The sequence below is a fragment of the Saccopteryx bilineata genome, chromosome X (genome assembly GCF_036850765.1).
Source record: "Saccopteryx bilineata isolate mSacBil1 chromosome X, mSacBil1_pri_phased_curated, whole genome shotgun sequence".
In the NCBI taxonomy this organism is placed as follows: domain Eukaryota; kingdom Metazoa; phylum Chordata; class Mammalia; order Chiroptera; family Emballonuridae; genus Saccopteryx; species Saccopteryx bilineata.
The window spans coordinates 31294831-31303308 of NC_089502.1; the positions used below are offsets into that span (position 1 = coordinate 31294831).

General features: G+C 41.7%; 1 non-coding gene across 1 annotated transcript; it reads left to right on the plus strand.

The window, feature by feature from the left end:
* Positions 1–6867: 6867 nt before the first annotated feature.
* LOC136317962 (U6 spliceosomal RNA) lies at positions 6868–6974 on the plus strand. The gene has a single exon (XR_010727950.1). It is a non-coding gene; the product is annotated as a U6 spliceosomal RNA (small nuclear RNA).
* Positions 6975–8478: the final 1504 nt, after the last annotated feature.

Sequence of the window (8478 nt, forward strand, 5' to 3'; positions counted from 1 at the left end):
ACTGCCTATCATCCTTTTCAAAAACATTAAATTTATTGGGGCAACATTGGTTAATAACATGTAACTATCATCTGTTTTAAAGATGTGAAAAGATGTATTTGTTTTGCCTGAAACATCTGTTCTTCAGTTTTGAAGCAGCGGGTTTTAGATTTAGTCCAAAGAATCTTTCTTCTTATTAGAAATGGAACACTTTTAAAAGGAACTCATTTCATGTAAATGTCCATATCTTATAAAAATAAAAACTTCTCTGGTTGAAGCAGGGAGAGCCAGGTCCCTTCCTGCTTAGCCTCTCTAAGCCTCCAGAGACTGACCCAAGGCTTCATTTAAAACCATGAAAATGAAAACTATTGGCCCAAAGCAGGGGTTGGCAAATTATGGTACACTGGACAAATCTGTCCTGCTGTCTGTTTTTGTAAATAATTTTTTTTTGGCACAGCCAGGACTATTTGTGCCCCACAAAGCTGAAAATAATTACTTCCAAGCTCTTTATTTTTATTTTTTTAAGTGATGGGAGATAGACAGACTGCTGCATGCACCTTGACCGGAATCCACCCAGTAACCCTGTCTCTGTCTGATGCTCAAACCAATTGAGCCACTGGCTGCAGGAGAGGAAGAGAGAGAGAAGGGGGAGAGTGAGGGGAAGAGAAGCACAGGGTCGCTTCTCATGTGTGCCCTGATTTGGGATTAAACCCAGGACTGAACCCGGGACCAAACCCCAGATGTCTCCCTGCTGGGTGGATGCTCTATCCACTAAGCCAACCTGCCAAGGCTATTTATTCTAAAGCTCTTTACAAAAAAATTTTGCCAACCCCTTGTCCATAGGTTTGTATTTCTACAACTGAAAGTACTGATAATTTGAATCAGGTCCAAAACAGAATGATACTTACAGATATAAATGAGGACAAAGCCTTTTCCATCTAGCTTGTTCACAATGATTTTAAAAGCTACATAGCTCTAAGACTAAGGTGGGTTTATGGAAACCTTTTATGCTTCCTTATCTGCGTAGCGTGAATTCTACTTAGGACTTCCATAAGCTAGAGCAAGGGTAGTCAACTTTTTCATACCTACCACCTACTTTTGTATCTCTGTTAGTAGTAAAATTTTCTAACCTCCCACCGGTTCCACAGGAATGGTGATTTATGAAGTAGGGAAGTAACTTTACTTTATAAAATTTATAAAGCAGAGTTACAGCAAGTTAAAGTATATAATAATAATTATTTACCAAGTACTTTATGTTGGATTTTTGCTGTTTGTCAGAATAAATCTTTTTTTGTTTGTTTGGATTTTTTTTTTTTTACAGAGACAGAGAGAGGGATAGATAGGGACAGACAGGAGCAGAGAGATGAGAAGCATCAATCATCAGTTTTTCCTTGCGACACCTTAGTTGTTCATTGATTGCTTTCTCATATGTGCCTTGAACATGGGCCTTCAGCAGACCGAGTAACCCCTTGCTCGAGCCAGAGACCTTGGGTTCAAGCTGGTGAGCTTTTGCTCAAGCCAGATGAGCCCGTGCTCAAGCTGGCGACCTCGGAGTCTCGAACCTGGGTCCTCCGCATCCCAGTCAGACGCTCTATCCACTGAGCCACCGCCTGGTCAGGCCAGAATAAATCTTTTTTTTTTTTTTTTTTTTTCATTTTTCTGAAGCTGGAAACGGGGAGAGACAGTCAGACAGACTCCCGCATGCGCCCGACCAGGATCCACCCGGCACGCCCACCAGGGGCGACGCTCTGCCCACCAGGGGGCGATGCTCTGCCCATCCTGGGCGTCGCCATGTTGCGACCAGAGCCACTCTAGCGCCTGAGGTAGAGGCCACAGAGCCATCCCCAGCGCCCGGGCCATCTTTGCTCCAATGGAGCCTTGGCTGCGGGAGGGGAAGAGAGAGACAGAGGAAGGAGGCGGGGTGGAGAAGCAAATGGGCGCTTCTCCTGTGTGCCCTGGCCGGGAATCGAACCCGGGTCCTCCGCACGCTAGGCCAATGCTCTACCGCTGAGCCAACTGGCCAGGGCCCAGAATAAATCTTATAAAACAATTTACTATAGTTAAATCTATCTTTTTATTTATACTTTGGTTGCTCCGCTACTGCCCACCATGAACGCTGGAACGCTCACTAGTGGGCGGTAGGGACCAGGTTGACTACCATTGAGCTAGATAGAGTATGGAACAACTTTGTGGGCTGCTTTCTGTCTCCTATTGGCAAGAATACAAACTGCTGTGCCTGACCAGGCGGTGGCACAGTGGATAGAGCATTGGACTGGGATGCAGAGGACCCAGGTTCAAGACCCCGAGGTCCCCAGATTAAGCATGGGCTCATCTGGTTTGAGCAAAAAGCCCACCAGCTTGAACCCAAGGTTGCTGGCTCCAGCAAGGGGTTACTCAGTCTGCTGAAAGCCCGCGGTCAAGGCACATATGAGAAAGCAATCAATGAACAACTAAGGTGTTGCAATGCGCAATGAAAAACTAATGATTGATGCTTCTCATCTCTCTCCGTTCCTGGCTGTCTGTCCCTGTCTATCTCTCTCTCTCTTTGAAAAAAAAAGAAAAGAATACAAACTGCTGGTATCCTAGGGGCCAGTTTTCCTAGCCCAGCGGTAGTTACTCAGAACATCAGTGACAACACTAATGTGCATAGACTCTTTATGTACAGGGTTAGGTGATTTCAGATACAATATTGACATGAAAACATTTAATATTGAAATCTCTGTGAAAGTTGTTATGGATTTTGAAGTATCATAATTTTGAAACTGACTAGACTTATCAGGGCCAAGATAAAATTCTATAATCATCAACCACCAATTATCTGTTAGAAACATTCGTTGTGTTACAGATTATAATAGTAAAAAAATTAAAATAAACATTTCTATTTGGCTTTGGAATCTTTATATCCTTTTTCAAATCCACCTCAACTTAATGATGGTGTGTTTATGTTAATATTAAAATGAAATTTCAATTTCTCAGTGCACAAGAACTGAAAGTTAGAGAAAGATAGTCTATGAATGTGTTAAGAGACACAGAAAGGCTACCCTGGGATTTAAATGTGCTACTGTCATGTGATGCAACACGAAGTAGCCATTATTACTGTTCAGGACTCGGGAAGAAAGCTTATTGGAATTATCTTAAACAAGAAATGGGAATTTATTCATTTACATAATCAACTAAAGACTGCTAATAACATTTGCCTGTTTATTTGTGATTAATGTGTTGAGAACAATTTGAACATAAGGTGAATTTTGCATTTGCTTATGTGCAATTTTGTTAGCCAGGGATACTAGGTGAAAGCAGAAAACTACACCCAGCATTATGTCATTTAGGAATACACAAAATACATGCACACACACCTCAAACATCTACTAGCTACCTCAGTTCATTGTGTTTTGAGTCTCACCAATCCACATCTAGTGTTACAACTTTCCCTCTGATTTCAGATAACCTTTCATCACTTTGCAACAACTCACAGGCAGCAACCCTGCTGATGCACATTTCCACAAGCAGAGTTCAGGTCTTTTTTTTTTCTTAATTTTTTTATTTATTCATTTTAGAAAGGAGGGGGGGAGAGAGAGAGGAGAGAGAGAAGGGGAGGAGGAGCAGGAAGCATCAACTCCCATATGTGCCTTGACCAGGCAAGCCCAGGGTTTCGAACTGGTGACCTCAACATTTCCAGGTCGATGTTTTATCCACTGCGCCACCACAGGTCAGGCCAGGTCTTTTTTCAAAATAAAGTGCTGTATTTCTTTCTTTTTTTTCCTCCCCCCCCCCCTTTTTTTTACAGGGACAGAGAGAAAGTCAGAGAGAGGGATAGATAGGGACAGACAGGAATGGAGAGAGATGAGAAGCATCAATCATTAGTTTTTCGTTGTGACACCTTAGTTCTTCATTGATTGCTTTCTCATATGTGCCTTGACCGGGGGCCTTCAGCAGACCAAGTAACCCCTTGCTCGAGCCAGCCAGCAACCTTGGGTCCAAGCTGGTGAGCTTTTTTTTTTTTTTTTTTTTGCTCAAGCCAGATGAACCTGCGCTCAAGCTGGCGACCTCGGGTTCTTGAACCTGGGTCCTCTGCATCCCAGTCCAATGCTCTATCCACTGTGCCACCACCTGGTCAGGCTTCTCCCCCTTTTTTTATTTATTAAGTGAGAGGCAGGGAGGCAGACAGACTCCCACATGCACCCCAACTGGAATCCACCCAACAAGACCCCTACAGGGTAGTGATGCTCTGTTCATCTGGGGCCACTGCACTGTTGCTCAGCAACTGAGCTATTTTAGTGCCTGAGGCGAGGCCGTGGAGCCGTCTTTAGTGCCTGGAGTTAACATGCTCAAACGTTTCCTGCCATGGCTAAGGGAAGGGAAGAAAGAGAAAGACAGAGAGGTATAAAGAAATGAGGGTGCAGAGGTGGAGAAGCAGATGGCTGCTTCTCCTGTGTGCCCTGACCGGGAATCGGACATGGGACTTACACATGCTGGGCTGATGCTCTATCGTTGAGCAAACCAGCCAGGGCCTTTATTTCTTAACCATTTAACATTTTTATTAGGTTTCTATCTTTTTGTGTGGGTGTCACAAAGTTTTTAAATGTTGTACTACTCTTAGTCCCATTTCCTCCATAAAGCCAGTGGGTTTTATTGAACAACTGCATAGTGCAGTGGTTTTTAAGAGAGCATATGTTGCCTTATAGCAGCACTGACTATATAGTCCAGTGCTGAATCCAGGGTCCAAGAGATATCAATAGTCTCCTTGTCTACTTCTCATCTTTGCTTATCTCTGCTTCTTTTTGTACTTTGGCTTCAATTATGCTATTGTAGATAACTTCCTTTTTGTAGTCAGCAAAGATGGCTGTAAGCAATTTCAGTTTACAATATGTTAACAAATCTCCTTCCCAAAGTACATGAGACTTTCCCTCAGTATGCAGATATTAAGTCTCAGAGACAATATTGATTGATTTTAGTAATCCCTCTAGCTAACTGTCATTTGTTAGGCCTAGTTGAGCTGATTTCCTGCCACAAACTATGTGGGGAGATAGTGCTGCGATTGTCTTCCTCATTTGGAGGAAGTATGTAACGGATGTTTTCAGACATCTCTGCTTCACATGGAGTATGTAATGGATGTTTTTACACATCTCTATTCCACATGGAGTATATAATGGATGTTTTTTTTTTCCAAGGAAGGGTTGCTAGCAGATAGGAATAATGTGCTAACCATAAGTTATAAGGGTTTATTCTCTACATTCACTCACATGATAAGAGCACATGATATGTTAAATGAAAACAGTTATACAATACTGCATGTGGAATAATCCCACTTATGTAAAGTTATTTACATATATATGTATATATGTGTGTGTACATAAGCATAGAGAATTCTGTAAGAATGTTTTACATATCAATGATGGTGGTTGTCTTTTGTTGCTGATTAAAATGATAGTGAGAGATTAGTTCCTTATTGGTGCCTTTATATAATGATTGAATTTTCATCAGTGAATATGCATTACTTTGTATAGAAGGGGAAAATAGTGCAAGGATATATCTAACCAATCATATACAAGGTGGACTTCTATACAATTAAGACTTGAGATTGGTTCCTAATATAGTGCATGACTGTAGGTTCTGGGCCTATTCCTTAGCTTCTGGAACTTAGCTTAGACTCTTAGCTTCTGAAACACAGTTTAGTTTATGGAACAGTTTAATAAGTGCCACTAAGAAGATAAACTTGGAAAAAATACCCACAAAGTGAATCTTGTAATATAATTAGTCCACCAGGTAAAAAAGTCATATTTTCTGCACAGTAGGCCTAACATACAAAGGGAATGGTCATAACAATTTCCAGAGCAACTGTGACATGACAGATTGATGTGGTGCTTCTAGCTGCAATGTATAATGTTAGAGGTTCGCTTCTAATTATATAGACTAAGTATAATGTTGTTCTTCAAAACAATAAGCAGAGCATATGGCCTGATCTAAAAAGAGAGAAACTAAGATATATGTACTTTATGCTTCAAAAATAACTCCAGGTCAAAAACTAGAGAAGAAATCTTTTGTTTTTCTCCCACAACATTCATTTATATATATATATATTTTTTTTTTGTTTGTTTGTTTGTTTGTTTTGTTTTTGTTTTTTTTTGGTATTTTTCCGAAGCTGGAAACAGGGAGAGACAGACAGACTCCCACATGTGCCCGACCGGGATCCACCCAGCACGCCCACCAGGGGTGAAGCTCTGCCCACCAGGGGGCGATGCTCTGCCCCTCCGGGGCGTCGCTCTGCCAAGACCAGAGCCACTCTAGCGCCTGGGGCAGAGGCCAAGGAACCATCCCCAGCGCCCGGGCCATCTCTGCTCCAATGGAGCCTCAGCTGCGGGAGGGGAAGAGAGAGACAGAGAGGAAGGAGGGGGGGTGGAGAAGCAAATGGGCGCTTCTCCTATGTGCCCTGGCCGGGAATCGAACCCGGGTCCCCTGCACACCAGGCCGACGCTCTACCGCTGAGCCAACCGGCCAGGGCCTATATATTTATATATTTTTTTAATTGCTGGAACTTCATGTAATGGCCAACATTTATATAGAAATATCAATTGCCTGACCTGTGGTGGCACAGTGGATAAAGCGTCAACCTGGAAACACTGAGGTTGCCGGTTCAAAACCCTGGCTTCCCTGGTCAAGGCACATATGGGAGTTGATGCTTCCTGCTCCTCTCCCTTCTCTCTCTCTCTCTCTCTCTCTCTCTCCCCCCTCTCTCCTCTCTAAAATGAATAAATAAATAAATTAAAAAAAAAAAGAAATATCAATCACCAAATTAACATGTGCCCACATGTGCATACACACTCAACAGCAACAACTGGAATTTCATAGACTCTGCAATTGGAAGGGACTTTACAGATCACAAGTCCTGTGCTCACTTCAGCAACACATATACTAAAATTGGAACAACACAGAGAAGACTAGCATTACCCTTGTGCAAGGATAACACGCAAATTTGTGAATTGTTCAATATTGTTAAGTATTTTAGCAGAATTTGCTGCAAGGGAGTTGTTGTTTTGTTTGCTTACTTTTCAATTTCAACCGTTTCAAGCTTTGGGTACTTAAGGCTTTAGAGGGATGTATGGCCAGGGGCCACCATCATGGCCATTCACATGCAGGTTCTCTCATTGAATTTGGGCAGACAGACGATAAAGAAATGGCAGAGTTGGAGGATGGTAGGCCATTCAGTTTATTGGTGTCTCATGAAGACGGGCAAGCCACAAGAGAAACCAAGGGAAAAGCAGAAAACCTGCTTTTCCCATAGAGGGCAAGGGATCAGGGAGGCCTCTGCAGTGCTGATAGTGGGAACCGAGACAGCGAGAGCCCCTGGTCTGCCTCATTTTATAGTGTAGAAAATTAAAGCCTTTAAGCCAATATACAAAAGAAAGTTGCTGATATAAAGCCACTTATCTGAGGCATAATGGGATTCCTCATAAGAGTATACCACCCCCTGTCATGCAACAGTCAAGGGTGTGGGGAAAAGCTTAGTTTTGAGAAGACCTTAGTATTATAAGGGAGGGAAAGGCTTATAGTCTTAAAACTAAACCTTAGGATATAATGATTTTGCCAGCTTACAGCCTGCCTCCCACACCCAAAGCAAGCAAACATATACATCATATTTACAAACTTATTTGACCAACAAGGGAGAACCCATTTTTCATTTTTCAATTATGTTGGCTTTTTATAAAGCCTGAGTTGTGCAGGATTTCAATAAAAGTTTGCTACCAAGATGACTGCCTTAATGACTTGATCACTATTAATTCCTTTAAATATTGATATCTGCTGTTTGTAGAAACAGTGTAAGTTCTACTTAAGTGTAAAAGAAGGCAAGCCTCACACAAGCAATAAATTATTCAATTTGGATAGCATTATTTTGTTCTTTTAATCAAATTTGCCAAAGTCATTGTATCTGCCCAATTAACAAGTTGTTAAAAATAAAAGATATTTTAGCCTGACCTGTGGTGATGCAGTGGATAAAACGTCAACCTGGAATGCTGATGTCGCTGGTTCAAAACCCTGCACTTGTCTGGTCAAGGCACATATGGGAATTGATGCTTCCTGCTCCTCCTCCCTTTCTCTCTCTCCTCTCTAAAATGAATTTTTAAAAAATTAAAAAAAATAAACAAAAGATATTTTGTAATAAAGAGATCACTAGTCTAGTCTCATATCTTTTTAAAAATATTTTTTAATTTTTTTTCATTTAGAGAGGAGAGAGAGAGAAGAGGGAGCCTGAGCAGGAAGCGTCAACTCCCACATATGCCCAGGGTTTTGAACCGGCAATTTCAGTGTTGCAGGTAGACGCTTTTTCCACTGCACCACCATAGGTCAGGCCTCAGTCTAATATCTGACACATGAATTTCTTTTATAAACTTTCCTAAGTGATCACTCAGAGACATGGAGCTTACTATTTACCCAATCTATTTTTTGATCAATGTTAAACACAATTTTTCATTGTATTTAGCCTAAGTCTGCATTTCTGTC